The following is a 22,372-nucleotide window of genomic DNA, read 5'->3' on the forward strand; positions in this document are numbered from 1 at the left end:
TTCCACAAACTCAGTTTTATAGTAGTAGTACAAAACTTCTAGTGGAAGCCATTTCTTTTAAAATTAGTAGGAGTGTGGGATAGATGCCTGACTGCACTTGGTTTAAGATTTTGGTAAATGCACAATCTGCATCGTGATATGCACACAAATTGTACTGGCATCTGATTTATAGAGATATAACCGAGTTTTAAACCTTTTTCATTCATTTTCCCGCCAAAATGACATATAATGGCATTTCTGTTAATATCCCAACAACTCTCCCTTTATATATTGATAGATTTATTTTATCATTGCAAACGTTTCAAACTTTCATGAAATTATTGCAATGAATGATTCTTAATGTGATCAAATTAATTCAAAATAAAGGCAATCAGCCGTTAGTCGATATTTTAGTTTTGTAAGAGTCTCATGACTATTTTGTTTTGCCTATAAATATGATATTTGAAAACTTACTATCCACACGCTCATTTCTCAAGCTTGGTATTTTTATTCTCATCATAAGAAGAAAGGTTCAATACCTTGCTAATTGATCTGGAGCCTTTATTCGGTTATGATAACTCAAGTTTGATATTTTTATTCTAAATTTCTAATCATAGGAAGAAAGGTTGAAAGCACTAAACCATTTCATACCTTGCTCAATGATCTAACCTTCCATAATTTATTCTGTTATCAAAATTCGTTGCATTCATTTTATGAAACTACTGCTCATGAAGTCAAAACCAATACCTATTAGTTTAGAGTGTTGACCGTGTGATTTGTTGTTTTGAGGTTCCGTCAATTTTACACGATAGGTTCGGTGATGTACAAAATTCGCTGCATTCATTTTATGAAACTACCGCTCATGAAGTCAAAACAATGTATATCAGTTTAGAGTGTTAACCGTTGTTTTGAGGTTTCGTGAATTTTACACGTAGGTTCGGTGATGTAATTAAAGAACGGGGGATTTTTGTACGATTTCAGGTTTATTATTTGTTGTATATTTTGTGTAGTTCTATTTTTATTTTTATTTTTTTTTCGTTTCTTGACGGAAAATTGTGTGTGGACGAAGGCCGATAATGTTGCTAGATTATTCTTTTAGTTATAGAGACTGAACCATTAAGCTATTCATCGAATAAGCTTCCTATTTAAGTGGTCCTTATATATTATTATTATTATTATTATTATTATTATTATTATTATTATTTTTATTATTTTTATTTTTATTTTTATTTTTATTATTATTATAGTTGAGTCATATGAATTATCAATGCTTTTGGTAAATTGAATGTTTTATATAGTTTATTTTGTATTTAATTCTTATTTAATGATTTGATTTAAATATTATCTGAATTGTTTAGCTAACTGTTTTTATAATTTATTACTCCATGTCAATATTTTAAATTTATTGTTATTAAATGTATAGAATATATAAAAAGTAGTAATAAGTTCATTTGAATTTGTCTAAAACCTGTTTATTTACAGTATAGAATTTTTTATAGAAAATATTTCATGAGATGTTATATTTTCGCCTCTAATATACTCCCTCCGAAAAAAGTAAGAAACGAAAAGGAGAAAAAATGGATAAAATATGAGTTCTATTTTTTTAATGGTAGTACTATTTTTTCTTTTTTTTTATTGCACATTCTAAAATGACAAAAATATGACAATTCTTTGTGAACGAATGGAGTAATAGTTTTAAATATTTGATAAGTTTGACGAGTTATTTTACCTACGAATTCTGTTACCTATGAATTCTGTTAAAGAGTGACGAATTGTGAAGAATTGTAAGTTTTAGTTTATAATGATGAGATTGATTTTAAAGAAGTGTTAAAAACGATGAGTAACTATTCATTGTGTTTAATGCTTTATTGTTATAGACTTTTATCTTCATACTCCATGATTTAATGTTTACACATTAGATTAATGTGATTTGTTTCAAATTTATTATTCTTCTGTGCATAAAGGCGCGATACTAGTTTTTTTAATATTTAACATAATTATAGTATCTACTAAAGTTAAATTTGTTACACAAAATAAACAAGCACGTAGTATTAAATATATTAATTACTGGTTTACATCTTAAACTAAAAAATAATGAAATAAACATCATAAATAAAAACAATATTCCTAGAATTGCTAAATCGCCGCCCCCTTCCAATTATTATGCAACTTAGCAGCTAGTTTACAGCTTTTTTCAAACTCAAAATTCATCAATGGAGCTTCTTCTTTACTAAATTTTTATCTTTAAATTTATTTTTCTTCTCTAAATATCCTTCCTATTATAATCCATAACAATAGTTTCTCTATATTTCTCTACTCTCTTCTTTATTTATTCTCTTGTAGGGTTTTATTCTCTCTTCTCAGGACTAATTTGTACTAAACAAATTGTCAGCATATAAAACCAACTATACAATATATAAAAGGCGAGTTTTGGCCTTATTTTGAATTTTTATGAATTTTGGGTACAGATTTGAATATTAACAAATATAGGGTATGGAGTTGGAATATTTGCATTCAAATGAGAAATCCCATGAATTCATAAAATGAAATGCTGCATTATGAGAAACCGCTGCATTCAAGCTTCACACCTAATCAATTACTCCCTCCGTCCCGCTTTAGCAGTCCCATTGACTTTTCTGCACTCGTTTTGTAAAAATGATAATAAATAGTTAAAGTGGAGAAATAATAAAGTAAAAAAGAGAATAATATAGATAAGACTTTTCTCTATATTATTCTCTTTTTTACTTTATTATTTATTCACTTTAACTATTTATTATCATTTTTACAAAACGAGTGCAAAAAAGTCAATGAGACTGCTAAAGCGGGACGAAGGGAGTACAATATTATTATATGATTAGACTATTAGTCATCCAACATAAATGTGATGATCAATTTTGAATTAAAAAATTTAACCACTAATAAATTATAATATTATAATTAATTGCGTATAAGTAACTAATTTGTAACATCTATTCTCATAATTTTATACTTATGATGTTTTAATTCCATGATCTCTCGTATCCTAATTTTGTGCCTATAAAAAGTGTAGAGTTGTGGATGAATTACCCACCAACAAAAGCATTCTCCATTTTCTCTTAAGCTCTCAACATTTTATTGTATATATTTTAGGAACATTGTATTGCTCAATTTTTGGAGCTCCATCAAGTTCATCGGTGCCTAGCGGGTTTGAGATGTTATATACGTTAGGAGGAAGTCGTCTCATCTTTGGGGATAATACGTCAATTCGAGTGCACTAACCGTGATGTAATTTGTCTTGCGGAAAGAGGGTTTTTCTCGACTAGATTTATAGTTTGGTTTATTTTATAATTTTGATTGCAATTTCCATTTAATTTGTTGTTATTATTTTTTATTTGATTACAATAGTTAGAGTACCGAGTGCATATGGTTCAAGAATTTTAACCGAATATTTTTTACAATTCTTAGAGACGGAAGAATTGTAACATCCTTAACTTGAAACATGAATAATGTTTATCTTCATCTTTACACAATTTATTATTTTTGTATATTTATATTGTCACTAGCACTATAATTATATTAAGTGGTGTCACACAAAAAATAATATTTTATCACTTATGATGAATTAATAAGTGGTGCATAATATGCATATTTGCAGTGAGATAATTAAACCTATAAAAATCGAGTTGATCAAACAATTAGTTGGTCAAACAAAATAAAATAGTCAGCTATCAAATTTTGGTTTACTAATAATACGATTATTGTAGTTAGGATTTATCACTTAATTGTTCAGGGATACAACTAATTTTATATAGAGAATCTAATTATCTTATCTATAGGAAACTATGCTCAGTAAAATATATATTATATTAAGTATAATTTTACAAAAAAAAAATTGCAGTATTGAATGTAATTAACATTTACTAAAATTACTGCCAAATTAATTAACAATTTATTTTATCATTGCAAATGTTTCAAACTTTCAAGAAATTATTGCAATGAATGATTCTTAATGGGATCAAATTAATTCAAAATAAAGGCAATCAGCCGTTAGTCGCAATTTTAGTTTTGTAAGAGTCTCATGACTATTTTTTTTTTTCCTATAAATATGATATTTGAAAACTTACTATCCACACATTCTCATTTCTCATTCTCATTCTCATTTCTCAAGCTTGGTATTTTTATTCTCATCATAAGAAGAAAGGTTCCACACCTTGCTAATTGATCTGGAGCCTTTATTCGGTTATGATAACTCAAGTTTGATATTTTTATTCTAAATTTCTAATCATAGGAAGAAAGGTTGAAAGCACTAAACCATTTCATACCTTGCTCAATGATCTAGAGCCTTCCATAATTTATTCTGTTATCAAAATTCGTTGCATTCATTTTATGAAACTACAGCTCATGAAGTCAAAACCAATACCTAGTAGTTTAGAGTGTTGACCGTGTGATTTGTTGTTTTGAGGTTCCGTCAATTTTACACGATAGGTTCGGTGATGTACAAAATTCTTGCATTCGAGAACCTCAACAGTCCCTCCATTTCGGCTCATGCGTGTGCATTAATGAGTTCCAAAAGGCAGAGGCGGTTGGATGATTCAGAAAATGCATGCGGAGAAGGCATTGATCTGCTGAGTTGGTTCTTGGCTTGTTTCTCATTATGCAGACAATTGTGCTTATGAGATAGAGGGTGCCGGTAATCGACAGATCATTTGGCTTTGACTCTGCTGTCGAGGGCGTACTCAACAAGTTGCTTCTGGAATCAGGCTTCTACAAGGTGTTGGCTCTGGATATCACAAAGGATCATCTTGAATTGTCTATAATAATGCATAGCAAGTTGTCTACATAATGAGAAAGAAGAAACAAATGGATTATGGATAGCTTCAATATTTTCCAAGTTGTTTAGGAAAATGAAACTCAATGGAAAATAATGCAAATACAGAGCATAAATAAAATCATTCTTCAGCCTAAATCGAATACTTATTTGCAATTCATTGCTCTGAGTCTCATTTTGAACCAACTAGCAAGACTGCAAATAGCATACTCCAATAGGGATTGAAACAATTGAAATGAGAACAATATACAAAAAGCAACAGACAATATAACAACAGTAGAAGATGTCAATCACCCATTATCTACTACAGATTATAAAGTTCAAAATATGCAAATACTATCACAAATAAATTAAGGTGTAAGAATTCCTAGAAAAACTTTGTTTTAATTTGAAGAATTGAAAATAGGTCAACAAAACTAGGTAAGCAAAATATTGAAACACCTAAGATTGTAAGTATGAAAGGCCAACTCTAGAGATCAAATTAGCCAACATCAGCAACTGATTCCAAGGGAAAAAGTAAAATAACAGTTTCAACTCCTTTTGCAAAAAGAGAGATCATTCTGTCTTGAAGCTATCTTTTCTTCCACTTGCAGAACTGATCAAGTCTTCTCATTCTTGTTGCTTATTTCTCGCTCTTCATTGTCATGAATGGTACCTTTTCTAACACATTGCTTCTTCAAATCCAATCCAAATGCATCATTCCTTTCACACATATCTTCGAACAGTTCTTCCGCATTACATCCAAAGTGAACACATTAATAAAAACATTGATACGCAGATTTAAGCAATAGAGGTGTGGTAATTTCAATTCGGAGCAGAGTTGGGGAGTATTAAAATGGCTGAGGCTTTTATCACCAAAGGAAACCAACAGAGATGAAGAAAACAGTCAACACCATCCTCTACACAGCAACCATCCTCTTCATCAAAGCAAGGCCCGAAAATTATGGTGAATTTCTTCTTCTGATTGTGGCGCAGCTTTTAATTGTGATAAAATTAAGGATTGGGGAAGAAGAAAGCTGGAAAGAGACGAGCGAATTTTGCAGATTTAGAGGAGCGGTGAATTTCTGCATCCCTATCGAGATCAATTTTGATAGTTTTGAAGGAGAGATGCGTTAAATTTTGAAGGAGAGATGACGTGGAGACAGGCGCTCACATTAATCGCTCAGCAGAACAAATCTCTTATTTGGTTAACTAATTTGGGATGAATTCTTTTGAGAGTTCAATTAAGTTTTAAATTCAATAATTTTGGTGCATCTCATGTTCCTTTATGTATTTTACTAATATTCAAAATAGATTAGTCGAAACATGACGTTGTCAAAGTAACCTCTCTTGTCTAGACTTCTTTATTGCGAATATTAGGACGGTGAAGTGTGTGTGTATTTTAATGCGGATATTAGTCGGCCCAAAGGAAGATTATTATTTGGCACGAGATACACACATACCTGTGGTGGTAAATACGTGACAATTATCCATTTTTTCGTGTAAGTAATTGTGATGCCCAAAGGTGGACATTACTTGACATGATCTTATTGTCAGTGTTTGATCACTACAAAGAGGTTGCCACTTACAAGTTTATATTACTGTCCAAAGACTTGATATAAATGTTGTGCCGGTACCTCAAGATGTTACCTTCTTATTTGAATTTTATGATGTTAGCATGACAGTTAATTTGGTTTTGTTTCTCTGTAGTTATGACGTCTTCTGCTACTATGTCTACCAACGTGCAAAACATACCTATGTTGAATGGGTCTAATTTCAAGGATTGGAAGGAAACCCTTCTGATCACTTTGGGTTGCATGGATCTTGACCTCGCGTTAAGGACTGAGAAACCCGCCCCTCTTACGGATGTAAGTACCGCTGATCTTAAGCGGGACTTTGAGAGGTGGGAGCGCTCGAATCGCGTGAGTCTTATGATCATCAAGCGCAGCATCCCAGAGGCCTTTCGGGGCACGACTTCTGAGGATATTGCTAATGCTAGTGAATACCTTGCCAAAATTGAGGAGCGTTTTGCTAAAAATGAAAAGTCCGAGACAAGCACGCTTCTGGCTAGCTTGATCTCAATGAAGTATAAGGGCAAGGGAAACATAAGGGATTACATCATGCAGATGTCTCACATTGCTTCAAACTTGAAGGCGCACAAACTTGAAGTCCCTGAGGACTTACTTGTGCATTTGGTGTTACTCTCTCTTCCTACACAATTCAGTCAATTTAAGGTCAGTTATAACTGCCAAAAGGAGAGGTGGTCTCTTAATGAGCTCATTTCATACTGTGTACAAGAAGAGGAGAGATTTAAGTAAGATAGAGTTGAGGTTGCTCAACTGGCTACTAGCTCAAGCAATAAGGCAAAGGGCTTGAAGAGAAAGCCTATTGAGAATGCTGTTGTGGACAAAAGACCATCACAAAAGAAGCAACATAAGGAAAATGGTTGCTACTTCTGTGGTAAGTTTGATCATATGAAGAAGAATTGTGCTAAGAAAGGTATGATTCTTCTTCATATGATCAGACTTACCACAGAAGTAGCAACCATTTTCCTTATGTTGCTTCTTTTGTGATGGTCCCTTGTCCACAATAGCATTCTCAATAGGCTTTCTCTTCAAGCTCTTTCCCTTATTGCTTGAGCTAGTAGCCAGTTGAGCAACCTCAACTCTATCTTACTTCAATCTCTCCTCTTCTTGTACACAGTATGAAATGAGCTCATTAAGAGACCACTTCTCCTTTTGGCAGTTATAACTGACCTTAAATTGACTGAATTGTGTAGGAAGAGAGAGTAACACCAAATGCACAAGTAAGTCCTCAGTGTGCTAGGAAAGGTATGATTCTTGCTTTAGTCTGTTCTGAAGTTAATTTAGCTTTAGTCCCTAGTGATATTTGGTGGGTAATTCTGGTGCTACTACTCACATAAATTTATCAATGCAGGGCTGTCTGAGCTTCCGAAAGCCAATTGATGGTGAAAGATACATCTATGTGGGAGATGGCAAATCGGTAGAAGTAGAAGCTATTGGGAATTTTAGATTGTTGTTAAAGACTGGAATTTTTCTGGATTTGAAAGACACTTTTATTGTACCGTCATTTAGATGGAATTTGGTTTCTATTTCTGCATTGGACAAATTTGATTCTTGTTCATTTGGAAATAAAGTTTACTCTTTCAAATAATTCTGGTATTGTGGGCACTGATTCTTTAAGTGCATATGACAATCTTTACATGCTTGATTCTGTTACTTCATATTCAGAAGCTATACATGTTGAATCAAAGGGGACTAAGCGAAAATTAAATAATGAAAATTCGGCAAACTTATGGCACAAGCGATTAGGTCATATCTCAAAATCAAGAATTGAGAGACTTGTGTCAGATGGTATATTAGACACACTTAATTTTTTAGATCTTGATGTGTGTGTTCAATGTATCAAAGGAAAACAGACCAAACATAAGAAATTAGGTGCCAATAGAGCTACAGACGTCTTAGAATTGATACACACGGACAATTGTGGTCTATTCCCTTCGGCTTCTTGGAATGGTCAAAAATATTTTATATCATTCATAGACGATTATTCTCGTTATGGGTACCTATATTTAATCCATGAAAAGTCTGAGGCTCTAGACAAGTTCAAAATATTCAAGGTTGAAGTCGAGCTCCAACTCAACAAAAGCATTAAGAAAGTCAAATCTGATCGTGGTGGTGAATACTACGGCAGAAATGACGGCTCAGGTGAACAACGTCAAGGACCTTTTGCCCTCTATTTGGAAGAGTGTGGGATCGTCCCTCAATACACTATGCCGGGGTCGCCTAGCATGAATGGTGTAGCTGAAAGACGAAATAGAATTCTTAAAGATATGGAGAGGAGTATGATTTCTCATTCCTCCTTACCGCAATCACTTTGGGGAGAGGCATTAAAGACTGCAGCATATATTCTCAATAGGGTACCAACTAAAGCAGCTGCTAAAACACCTTATGAGCTTTGGACTGGGCGAAAGCCTAGTCTAAGTCACGCTCACATTTGGGGATGTCCAACTGAAGCTAGGCCTTACAAGCCAAATGAAAAGAAATTGGACTCCAAAACAGTGAGCAGCTACTTTATTGGTTATTCAGAAAAGTCAAGGGGTTACAAATTTTATGATCTCACCACAAGAACAATTTTTGTGACGGGAAATGCGGTGTTTTTTGAGGATGTTGAGCTTGGGGGGAAGAATGCAATAAGGGACATCACTTTTGAGGAGGAATCTATAATGATTCCTACTACTTCTTCTGACAATGCTCGGATTTCTATTCCTGACATTGAAGAAGAAGCAGATCAAGAACCTCAAGCAAATGATATCATAAATGCACAACTCCAAGTTGATGATCCCATTGAGGACCAACATCATGTTGATGAGATTATTCAAGTTCAACCTCAACAACCTCAAGAACCAATGCCAATAAGGAGGTCCACTAGAGAAAGGAGAAATGCCATTCTGGATGATTATGTGGTTTTTCTCGCTGAAAATGAGGATAATATTGGTTTGAAAAACAATGACTCTGTCACTGTTGATCAAGCAATGAAGGATCCTCAGTTTGAGAAGAGTTTGAGAAGTGGACTCAAGCCTTAGATGAGGAATATAAGTCAATGTTATTTAATGACGTTTGGGATATTTACCCATTACCTGAAGGTGTGAAACCAATTGGTTGCAAATGGATTTTTAAGACCAAAAGGGATTCAAAGGTAATGTGGATAAATATAAGGCACACCTTGTAGCTAAGGGCTTTACTCAGAAGGAAGGCATCGATTTTAAAGAGACTGTGTCTCCGGTTTCTTCGGAAGACTCATTTAGAATAATCATGGCATTAGTAGCACATTTTAATCTTGAGCTACATCAGATGGATGTTAAGAAAGCGTTTCTCAATGCTGAACTTGAGGAAACGATTTATATGGAGCAACCAGAAGGTTTTGTGGTTGGAGACCCAAAGAAAATGGTTTGCAGACTTAAGAAATCCATCTATGGGCTCAAGCAGGCCTGTCGTCAATGGTACCACAAATTTCATGAAGCAGTTCTCTCATTCGGTTTCGAGAAGAATGTTATTGATGATTGTGTGTATCACATGTTCAATGGGAGCAGATGCATCTTCTTGGTATTATATGTCGATGACATATTGATTGCCACAAATGATAAGGAAATGTTGCACGATACCAAGAATTTTCTCTCAAAGAAATTTGAGATGAAAGATCTTGGTGAAGCCTCTTTTGTATTAGGGATCGAGATTCACCGAGATCGCTCTCGTGATATTCTACGATTGTTACAAAAGGGATATATTGAAAAAGTGCTAAAAAGGTTTGAGATGCATGGCTGCAAGCCTCTAGACACCCCTGTGGCTAAAGGAGACAAGTTTAGTGTTGCTCAATGCCCTAGAACAAGTCTTGAGATTAGTGAGATGCAAAAGTTTCCATATGCTTCGGCTATTGGAAGTCTCATGTATGCCCAAGTATGTACTAGACCCGATTTGGCTTTTATTGTTAACATGTTGGGAAGGTATCTTAGTAATCCCGGAATGGATCATTGGAAAGCAGCAAAACGCGTTATGAGGTATTTGCAGAGAACAAAAGATTACATGCTCAGATCATTTGGAGATCATTGGGTATTCTGATTCTGATTTTGCTGGATGCCACCTCGGGTTATGTATTTCTGCTGGCAGGAGGAGCCATATCGTGGAGAAGTGCTAAGCAGACACTTGTGGCACCTTCCACCATGGCAGCAGAATTCGGAGCTTGTTATGAGGCATCTTGTCATGGGTTATTGCTGCGAAATTTTGTCACTGGGCTGCGATTCAAGGAGTTGAAAGACCACTTAAGTTGTATTGTGACAATAACTCTGCAGTGCAGTACTCCAACAACAATAGGAGCTTTGCTAAGTCAAAGCATATTGAGATAAAGTTCCTAGTTGTAAAAGAAATGGTTTAGATTGGAAAAATTTCTATAGAGCATATAGGAACGGATTTGATGATTGCAGATCCGCTTACTAAGGGACTACCACCTAAGGTCTTTCATGGGCATGTAGCCCATATGGTGTTTTGTCATTTGAGGACACTTCCGTTTAGTGGGAGTAGTGAATTTTGTTAATGCTCTATATTGTGTTTAAACATGTTATAAAACTCATGTTATTTTCTGTAGAAATAAAGTGTTATATTTTGTCCATTACTTGTGTAATTTGGTTTTGGTTTGATATCACTTTGGGAGGACCAGTTGGAAATAGGCATGTATGATCACCTTGCATGAAATTTCCATGCTACACTCCATAATTGATCTGTTGTTGATTATATTTACATATGTGATTACTGATGGGTTTAATCATGAAAAAATATGGTGACTGCCCCTTTAGTCCTATGTCGATATGGTTGATAATAAGATTGTTCGGAAATACACTATGTGATAGCACTTTTGAGCGCTCGTTCAGTTTGTACACATTTATTTGGTGTCATGTGTTGCCCAAGTGGGAGATTGTTAGAATTTTGGGCTTCCACATGACTAATTTAATGTGTATGGCTATCTTTCAGTTGCCCAATTAAAGTGATCCAATAAAGATTAAAGTTTGGGCTAAAGTGTATTTATTTTGTTATGGAAATAAGTGTAGATACCATATGGGATTTTCTATTTGATGAGGGACTGAATAGAAAATAAAGGGGTTTATATTTTATGTAAATATAAACTAGGGTTATGGTCCCCAGGCGTCAGAAGAACGTTCAATATCTCTGTGAAGGACGTCTCTGATCGTTTGGAAGATCCATAGCCGCTGCAAAGCAATTCAGCCGTTCTATTCAATATAGATCAAGGTACGCTTCCGCTTTACAGTTTGTGCTCCTTCTCCGTCGTTCTCGGTTAATCATCATAGAGAGCTTTATGTAATTGTTCACTCAATTCTTCCAGCAGGTTCCACTCACACACCTTCAGTTTGCGGATGATACAGTTATCTTTGCCCCGGCGGAGAAAACCATTCTGGAGAATTACAAAAAGCTCCTAAACTCCTTTGCTTTGATGACAGGGCTTAGAATTAATTATGGAAAATCCGTGCTCATTCCAATAAGATGCAAGGTGGACTGGATTGAAGAAATTTTGGCAACGCTGAAATGTGTGGTGGCCAACTTGCCAATAACTTACCTTGGTATTCCTTTAGGGGCTAACCCAAAAAAATCTCACACGTGGAAGCCAATCCTCAAAAAAGTAGAGAAAAGACTTGCAATGTGGAAAACAACAACCCTGTCCAAAGCAGGAAGACTGATTCTGATTAAGGCAGTTCTCAATAGCCTCCCAATGTATTACCTTAGTCTCTTCAGATTACCGAAGACTGTAGCCAAACGCATTATCCAGTTGCAGAGACGGTTTTTTTGGGGTAAAAAGGTAGGATCAAAGGGAGGCAACTTAATTGCATGGGAAATTATTCAAAGGCCTATTGATCATGGAGGACTAGGAGTTGGCGACATCCACATAAGGGATGCAGCTTTATTATTCAAATGGTGGTGGAAATTTACAGAAAATAAATGCCCTCTCTGGAAGAAAGTTGTAAGCTCCATACACAATACTAGACACATTGGAGATCTTCAAATGATTGAAAAGAGAAGCATGTCAAGCCCATGGGGTCAGATTCTAAACTTCTCACATTTTAGTAAAGAAGTGCAGGAAGTGGCAAAGCATGGAATCAAAGTGAAAGTGGGCAATGAGCTAACACTAGATTTTGGCTTGACAATTGGATTGGGGATGATACCCTCAAGACTCTATTCCCAAGGTTATTTGTAATTTCTACTCAACAAAATAACCTTATTCGGGAGATGGGTAAATGGGAGGAGAAAAAATGGATTTGGAACTTTATATGGAGAAGAAGTCTTTTTGCTTGGGAGGAAGATTTGGAAAGGGACCTCTATCTTGCCGTGGATCACAAAAATCTGAGTGAGAGTGATAGTGTGAGAGATGTGAGGATGTGGACTTATAACAAACTAGCTCCTTTCTTTGTTTCTGATTTTTACTTGCAGGTTACTCGCATTTTGGGGAAAGAAAGGAACCAATTCTCTAACGGAAAGTTGGCATGGAGAAATGTGGCCCCACCGCGTGCACAACTCCTAATTTGGTTTATATTGCAAGGCAGACTAAACACTAAGTAGAGACTCTTTCGATTTCGCTTCCCTGGAGTCGAAGATGAGCTTTGCGTACTGTGCAGAGAAGAACCAGAAACAATTGACCATATCATTTTTCATTGCAGATTCTCCAGTAACCTATGGTATTTTGGATGCAAGTGCTGGAATCTCACCTTTTGCATGCCCAAGGACCCAATATCTTGTTTTCTTACATGGATGGACACACCGTTCAGGAGATTTGATAAGAAATTTGGAGCTCTCTTTTCTACGTGATCTCTTGTTCAATCTGGTGGCTCAGGAATAAAGTAATCTTCGAAAAGATGAAACCAAATTGGGATGTAGAGAAAAAACTACTCCTTTGGTTGGGACACAAATGAAGTTTATCTGGTGAGTTGTGGCTTTTCATCTTTGGTGTGGATGTTTGGTACTTTGCTGTAGTTTTTGGTTTGTCGTGTGTTCCTTTTGGGCTGGCTTTGTTTGCGGCGGTTGTTGGTTGTGATTGGTATGTTGTTTTGTGGCGTTTCTTTGCTTTTGGGGAGTTGTAGTTTTTGTTTAAGTTTTGTACTCCTTTGCTCACCATGTTGAATGGTTTGAGCCTATGAAACTACCACTCATGAAGTCAGAACCAATGTCTATCAGTTTAGAGTGTTAACCGTTGTTTTGAGGTTTCGTGAATTTTACACGTAGGTTCGGTGATGTAATTAAAGAAGGGGGGATTTTTGTACAATTTCAGGTTTATTATTTGTTGTATATTTTGTGTAGTTCTATTTTTTTTTTATTTTTTTTTTCCCGTTTCTTGACGGAAAATTCCAAAAAGTGTTGTAAAAACAAGGATAACTCTACTTAAATGCTTTTAGAAAACCCTAAAAACTCAAAATGAAAAAAAATAACTGTAGAAATTAAAAATAAGCCAAAAAAGAGTAAATTATCTTCTTCGCCCCTAAAAGATTGAAGTGCCAAAATTTGTCGTCCGAAGATGTCGTCAAAAAAAGGATAACTCTACTTATAAATGTTTAGAAAACCCTTAAAATTCAAAAAAGGATAAAAAGCCCCAGAAGAATCGAGCTAGCAACTGCTCAAGTTGTTTAATTACTCTAGTCGTGGGTTCGATTGACTGGAATATGTGAATCGGGATGGCTTCGAGTGTACTTTTAATCAAGGTGAGGCGACCCCCGAAGGAGAGGTGCCGATGGCCCCAACCCCTGATCCTTTTAGCAATTTTCTCTCGGAGGAAAAGAAACATGTCTGATCTCTTTATGCCTCGGTAGATAGGCACTCCGAGGTAGAGGAAAGGGAAAGATCCTCGCACGATGCCCCCGATGTCTTGAATACGTGCAGCCCAGCCAGAGAAGCCTGCAGTGACATAGAAGTTACTCTTTTGGAGGTTGATCTGTTGACCAGATACCGCCATGTAATCGTCAAGGCACTGTTTCAGTCGCTGGAGGGAAGCATCGGCTGCCTGGGTGAAGATAAGGATGTCATCTGCGTAGGCTAGGTGGCTTACCTCCATGCTCGGCCGCGAGGATTTAAATTTCATTTCCTTGTTACCCAGGATAGTCTTGTCGAGAGATCGTGAGAGGTAATCGGCAGCAATAACAAAGAGGGCCGGAGATATGGGGTCTCCTTGTCTTAGACCCCTCGTGGATTTAAAGAAGCCGATGGATAGCCGTTAATTAAAACCGAGAACCAGCAGGATCCGATGCAGCGGTTGATCATGCTAATCCAACCACTCGGGAAACCCATTTGTTCCAGGATCTTGAGGAGAAAAGGCCATTGCACTCTATCATAAGCCTTTGCCATATCTAGTTTGAGTCCCATGTTCGGAGAGGGGCTACAGCGGGGTAGCTCATGGAACATTTCTTGTGCCAAAAGGACGTTGTCGCTAAGCAACCTGCCCTTGATGAAGCCGCTTTGGTTGGGAGCAATGATCAGCGGGAGGAGGGGGGTGAGGCGGCCCGTGAGGATCTTGGTGAGGATCTTATTCGTGACATTGCATAGGCTGATTGGCCTATAGTCGGTCCACGCCTTCGGGTTCGTCTTCTTGGGAATGAGCACAATTGTAGTGGCTGTGATGCTCCTTGGGAGGTAAGCACCATTGAAGAATTGTTCAGTTGCCCCAATCACGTCTTGCCCTACAATATCCCAACATTTATGGAAGAAAGCGGCCAAGAATCCATTGGGCCCGGTGTGCTATCGCTCGAGATGCCAAATATCGCTTCTTTAACCTCTTCTGGTGTAGGTGGGGCAATAAGGGCGTTCCTATCGATGTCCTCCGGAAGTCCCTTAATAAGCCCGATCTCCGGTTCATTGAGGTGGAGTTCCGTGGGGGCGAGAAGGTCTTGGAAGAAAGTGATCGCTGAAGATCTAATTTCCTCCGCCTCTGAGATTGATCTATCTCCTACTTGGACGGCGTGGATTCGAGCTTTGATCCTCTTTTGTTTAACCCAACTTTGGTAGAACTTTGTGTTTCTGTCCCCTTCCGCTATCCATCTTACGGCCGATTTTTGTTTCCAATAATCTTCCTCCATTTTAAGCAAGAGAATGTATTCCGCAATCAGCCTATTGAGCCGGGCTCTGTTGTGACCCGAGGGGTCTTCTTCAAACTCCCCTTGAGCCTCCGCGATGTTCTCTTCTGCCCGTTGCAGATTGGCGAATAAATTCCCGAAAGTGTCCCTGTTCCAACTCTTAAGTGCGGCTTTGAGGCGTTTGAGTTTGATTTCCAATTGAAGAAGACCCGAGGCGCCTGTTGTTTGACTCCATGATTCTCTTACAACTTGTTGGAATCCCTGGTGATGGAACCACATATTCTGAAAGCGGAAAGGGCTGCCTCCACGGCGGGGATCTTCCGAGAGCTTGTATCTCATGAGAAGTGGACCGTGGTCCGAGCAGATTCTAGGGAGGTGAGTGATTCGAGTGGTGGCGAAGGTAGAAGTACAGGTTTCCCCTACCAACATTCTATCAAGTCGTTCGAAAAGATTATTCTTAGTCCAAGTGAATCTTGGCCCATCGAATCCGGGGTCGGTCAGCCTGCAATCCTCGATGGTTTCCGCCAGGTCGATCATCTCCCGTTGTCTGTTTGTGTCACTCCCTTCTCTTTCCGAGGGGTGCAGGATGGTATTAAAATCCCCTCCGATCATCCATGGAACTCCTTCCATAGAGTCGGTTAGATCCCTCAGTTTATTCCAGAGGGGATATCTGCCTTCTCCTGTACATTTTCCATAGATGACAGAATAAAAATCGGCCGTGGTAGCTATCCCGCGCTCCGCCGCCCATGTAACACTTGATCTGCATCCATACTCAAGTCCTCGTCTCGATCTACCGCATCTTTGTATGCCTCTGACTCAAAAGTTCCATTGTCCATGAGTATGTAGTATTGATTTGTGCTGAGGGAGTTAAACTCAAGTGGATGTGCTCCCTTGAGTTCCTCGCCTCTTCGTTGGTCTGTCCCAGTGGAATGGGCGGGCGGTGAGAGGGAGTGTGTCCGTGGGGTGTTGTAGCTCATTCGTGCCGAGTTTCCACTCCCACTTCTACCCAGAGACTGGCTGTGTCTCTTAAGGTTGGGGGTTGCTTCCCTTCTCTCACGATCCCGATGTCTCCCTTGGGTTAGGAACCCATCGTCAGGTCCCTTAGGATTTGCATGGTCGCCTATAATATCCGATGGGCAGGGCAGGTCCGAGTTCAATCGGTCTCCATTGTTTGTCGGTTTTAGCACTAGTGCTCCCTCTGGCTGGTGCGGCAGTTGATCCTTTCTTGCCCATTCGTATCGCCCTTTAATTCGCTTCTGTTGGTCTCCATGCTCCTTACCATTGGTCTCATCGTTTTCTTTACTCTTCTGCTCGTTATTGGTTGAATCATTCCAAGGTTGTTGTTTTTTCCGGGCCGCGGCATAACAGTTGCACGTTTGTGGCCTACGTGTCTGCAAACGGAATAGTACGCCGGGAATTTATCCCATACCACCTTAACTTCAATCACGTTGCCACCCATTTCTATTACCACTTCCTCCGGTGGGGTTTTTGTGATGTCGATTTCGATGCAAAGCCGGGCGAAGGAGAGTCTCGATCTATCAGCCGTAGATTGATCAACTTGAATTGGATTGCCCAAGAGTTTCCCAATCGCAAAGAGAGCCGAAATGTCAAAGAGGTGAAGCGGAAGAGCGATCAGGTTGCACCATATAGCGGCAATTGGAGATTCATGGAAGAGATCGAAGTCCCAAGTCCACTTAAAGACACGCATTGGGGTGTGTCCAACGAACCATAGCGGTATACCCTTTGGCCCATTGAGCATCCTCGCGTAGTCCATGATATCCTCAAATTGAATCAAGATGTGTTTGGCGTTGATGTACTTCCATGTATAGCTATATGTGAACTTGATGTCCTCAAGGGCACGTTGAATTTGGAGCGAGGAGGGCATCAACTGAGAGAACTTCCCAACTATGGCGTGCCCCATGTTTTCTGCAAGTGAGTGGGTTTCTTCAGCTGAAAAATAGATAGCAGGCTTGTTGTTGTTGATGGCAATTGAACCAATCTTTTTCATCGCGTTGGGTTCGAAGGGTTGCGGCCCTGAAGCAGGTCTAGAGCTCCGGAGGATATCGGCTGCTGTCTTTGGGTGTGGGCTGCTGGCGGAGAGGGCGGAACTGCTGAGCTTCCAGCCTTGGTTCTAGATTCCTTCCTTGGGGGGTTTTGCGGAGGCTTAGTCTCCGGTAGGACGGTTCCTCTTAGGACAGCTCCCTTTAGTGCACCAGAGAGATTTGTAGAGGGGGGAGGGGCTGAAGGGCCACCTGGTTCAAAGTTGTAGCACAAGCTATTCGTTCTGCCACGACTAAGTGGCGGGAAGTCTTCCGGAGGAAACAGGAAGTCATGGGTTGACGGAGAGAGCCTCTCGGGGGACTGCCATGTAGTTGTCGGAAGACAGAAGATGCTCTGTTTTTCCGGCTGGTTCGGAGGGGCCGAGGACATAACCAGGGGTCTGCAATCCAGAGAAGCGAGTTTACAGTTTGCTGGTTGGAAGGTTGGACCACCATCGGGGAGGATGTGCTATCAGCCGGAGCCGAGATCACTTCCCCTTCGAGGGGAGCAACTTGATTATCCACCGTGATGGGATAATTAGCTGCGGCACCTGCTTGGATGGGATCGCCTATGAAAATCACTAGTTGATTACAGTGGGAGAGGTCTTCCTGCCGCGAGAGGGTGTTGCCGGCCGCCGGGGCTAGAGCCGGTTCGGAGCCCTTCTCCGGCGTGAGGTCTGGTTGAGCTCTATCTTCGACCATGTCTGTTGCGTCATTGCCAGCAAGGAGGGGATTGACATTTTTGGAACTATTCAAACTAGCATTGACCAAAGTAGCCGTTACTTCTATTTTTGGGAAGAGGTTGGTGTGACTTTCCAATTTGCCTTTTGTATCTTTGCTAGAGTGGTGCTTTGAGTCAGCGTAGGGGCCAGCAGGTCTTTGCATTGCTACAGGGGCGGGAGCATCTAGACCAGCTGTTAGGGGTTGGTGGTCGTCGGCCGGATGGACGCCCATCTGTTCCGGAAGATCGCCAGTGGCGGCCGATGAGCCAACCATAACTTTAAACTTCCCCACGGTGAACTCGGGAACCTCCTTCTCCTTTTGATGGACCCCAACCGGTGGAGCGATGACCGCCGGAGTGGAAGAAGAAGCCTCGTTGACCTTTGAGAGGGTTGGGATATTAACCATGTCGGCGACCTCCGACAGGTCCGACAAGAGATTTCGCCTATTTCGGAGATCGCGGCCCCGCTCCTCTATGAATTCATTGTTTTGAAGGCTTGTTTACGCTCCGGCGATGGTGAGAAGGCGAACCTCTTCCTACCTCCCTCTTTCATCATAGGTCGGGGGTAGATTTTCTGGATTTAGTACGCTTGGTGATCTTTTCTCTATGTTCCTTTACTGTCTGACTCTCACTAGAGTCGGGATTGCCGGAGGCTCGAAAGACCACCGGCTGGTGAATGTTACGACTTCCATCGGGCTCCTCCATGGGGAGCCGGGGAGGAGATCTCCGCCGGAAGGTGATGGAGCTGTAGAGAGCCCCTCGGAACTGGGCGGTCTTACGGGAAAGAGCGGAGGGGGAGACGGTGCGAGAGCAAGACGAGGAGAGGAGGGGAGGAGGAGGTGGGGGGAGGGTTGTGGAGAGATTGGGGGGTCGCCGGTGAGATTTTGGTCGGGAAGGCGAGGAAGGGTGCTGCTCTAGCGAGGAAATTCTAGAGAGGAGATTCTAGAGAGAGAGACCGTCCGAAATTCCTTATAGAGCATGATAAGCGTTGTTGTTTCATTTTTTTTTTCTTCATTCTAACTATTTATCTTTAATTTTTCAAAATGAGTGTGTATATGGCTATTATTTAACTATTTACTTTTTTTCTCCACTTTAACTATTTGAAACACTTCTATTAATATGAAACGAAGGGATTATTAAAAGATGGAATATGACTAATACTAATAATAACGGGAATTATTGGGACCAACGGGTATACCCGCGCGGGTAGTGGGTATACCCGCTACCCGCAAAACTCTAAAACACAATACCCGATCCCGCCCCGTTTCCCGTTATCGTCGGGTAGTGGGTACCAAATACCCGGCGGGTAGCGGGTCGAGATGGGAATTACCCATTACCCGCTACCCATTTTGCCACCACTAAATTCATTTGAAAATTTGTGGTTATTTATTTTGATGATATTCTTATCTATAGCAAAAATGTGGATGAACATCTTAATCATGTGCATGTTGTTTTGGACACCTTAAGAAAAGAATCATTGTGTGCTAATCTCAAAAAGTGTTCTTTTTTGCATGGATAAAGTTGTTTTTCATGGTTTTGTGGTCAGTGCTAATGCGATTAAAATGGAAAAGGAGAATGTGAAAGCTATTTTAGAATAGTCAATTCCTCAAAATGTAGCACAAGTTAGAGGTTTTCGTAGTCTTGCAAAGTTTCTATAGGAGGTTTGTTAAGGATTTTATTTTTAAACAAATTCTCATAGAAAGGAGGAGAATTACAACTGATGTGAAGAGGGCTCGAACTCGGCACCTCATACAATAATGTCTAAGCTCCTTGTTGCTAGGACAAAGATTCTGGACAGGAGGTTTGTCAAGATTTTTAGTACAATTGGTGCACCTTTGAATGAAATTGTGACAACAAATGTTGGTTTTCATTGGGGAGAAAAACAAAACATGATTTAACCTCCTTAAATATGTTGGGTGCCACAAGTTGCTATCATCGAACCATCCCTATTATGATACTCAGTGGCGGATGCAGAAATATTTTATGGCATGGGCTGTACAATAACTTTTTTTAGTTAACATACACTTCTTTCGTCTTTCGATAAGAGAAATTTTGTGGCGACACGAGTTTTAAAGTGAAACTGGTATAATTAGAACAAAAAAAATGATAAACTATTTGAAATAATATTAGTTGCAGTGAAATCTAAATTATTAGCAGTGTAATAAAGGATACAAAGATTTTTAAAATTTTTAAATAACTAATGAATCAAAATGAAAAACATTTGAAGTTACTGTATTTATAAGAGTAGTAAAAACATGTACTAGTACATTTTTAAATTACAGTGCAACAATTAAACATTTTTAATACACTAAAAATTACTCACTTCGTTTCATTCAAGATGACCATTTTTCCTTTTTTGTTTGTCTCAATTAAGATGACCATTTTCTAATTTTGGAAATAACCTCCTCTCTCATCTCTCCTCATTAAAATATTCAACTACTTTTTTCCTCTCTAATTTATTTCACCTATAACATTTCCTATAATCCCGTGCCACTCAAGAATATGACCATCTTGAATGGGATGGAGGGAGTACTAAGTGGAACGCGTGATATAGGCATAGTCTATAGGTAGGGGACTTGACATTTGCCAATTTTACTATTCTTATTAATTTAATTAGTCTTAGTTATCTCATCTCATCTTCTTTCTCAAATAGCAACGACAACCATTTTATTAAAAATTCCTTCTGTAATTTTAAATTTCAGCGCATCCTTGTTTAATCTTTTACATTTTAGACTTCACAATTAAATTTCAGCGCATCCTTGTTTAATCTTTTACATTTTAGACTTCACATACATTAGATTGGTGAGGGCTAAAGACATTTTTTAGAAATTTCAAAATTTTTTGAAGTATAAAATATTAAAAGAAAAAGTAAATTGAGGAGGGCTTAAGCCCTTCCTCCCTTCGTTGTGTGTCTGCCACTGATGATACTCTCTCCGCCCATTAAATATTTTCCAAGTTTGACTTGGTGCGGATTTTAAGAAATATGAAGAAAAGTAAATTGAAAAAGTTAGTAAAATGAAGGTCCCACGTTTATATATTAGTTTTATAATAAAATGTGAGTGTAAAGAGTAGGGGAAAGTGAGGTCCATTTATAAAAAGTATAAAAAAAAAAGCAAAGTGGATTAACTATTCATGGACAAACCAAAATAGCAAAATTGGACAACATTTCACGGACGAAGGAAGTATTAATTTAACGCAGTACGAAAATAATTATGAAATTAGTAATAAAATATTTCATTGAAATATTGAAATTATATTGATTTATCATATAATTTCAGTTTTTCATAGTCTTGTCAATTTGTGCAGGATGAGCTATATATTAGAAGATTGTTTTATATGTACTGAGTCAAAGGATCTCCCATCATCAGACTATATTATATTATTAATAATATTTTATAACAATGTCACACGTTCACATAATATCATTCAATGATAATAGTTTCTTAAATATATAAAATTTTCATTTTTAAAATCTTATCAATGTATACTAAGAAATAGTATATACTAGCAAAATAATATGTATAAAAAATTAAAAATATATTATTACAAAGAAATATTAAAAAATAAATTTAAGTGAAATGTTTTTTTATTGCAAACAAATAAATTTTCCCTTTTGAAATTTCTACCAACATGTACTATAATACTTGCGAAGAAATTAAAATAAAATACAAGTAGATTTAAAAATATATATGGCATAATACCAGAGAAATTTCAAACAAAAAATATTTTTCCCAAATTGTACTTTATAGGAAAAGAAATAATTTTTCTATCTTCATATCGTTGTGGTAGTTTAAATATAATGAGTATATTAAAATACTATGAATGACTATTCTATCTAAAATTTTATTATTAATCTTTCAATAAAAATGGATATTTTCAAGAATAAAATCAATTACATATTTTATAATATAATATAATATAAATAACTACGAAAAATTGTAATAATAGTGTATTTTTTCTCCTATAATTATAAAATAGGGTTAAATTAGCTATAAAGTAGGTAATTAATGATGCTAAAAATATAAAATAATTTGGTCTTATTCTAGTTAAAATTGAATGATATTTTGTGTATATATAACTTTTATTAATTAATCTTTATCCTTAGTTAAATTTATAATATTTAATGTCATCCATAAAATTGGTCTTAGTTATATATTGAAAGTATCATACGAAGCATGTTGATGCATGTTCAATATGCATAAATC

At 37.8% G+C, this 22,372-nt stretch overlaps 2 pseudogenes; one reads left to right on the forward strand and one right to left on the reverse strand.

Annotated features, from left to right (window-relative positions):
* LOC148923141 (uncharacterized) overlaps window positions 1-22,372 on the reverse strand; it is a 118,707-nt pseudogene that overhangs the window by 22,690 nt on the left and 73,645 nt on the right.
* On the forward strand, window positions 6,523-9,371 carry LOC148923142 (uncharacterized; annotated as a pseudogene).

The sequence above is a fragment of the Salvia hispanica genome, chromosome 6, assembly GCF_029641045.1.
Source record: "Salvia hispanica isolate PSC_SH4W2 chromosome 6, Shi_PSC_v1, whole genome shotgun sequence".
NCBI classification, from domain to species: domain Eukaryota; kingdom Viridiplantae; phylum Streptophyta; class Magnoliopsida; order Lamiales; family Lamiaceae; genus Salvia; species Salvia hispanica.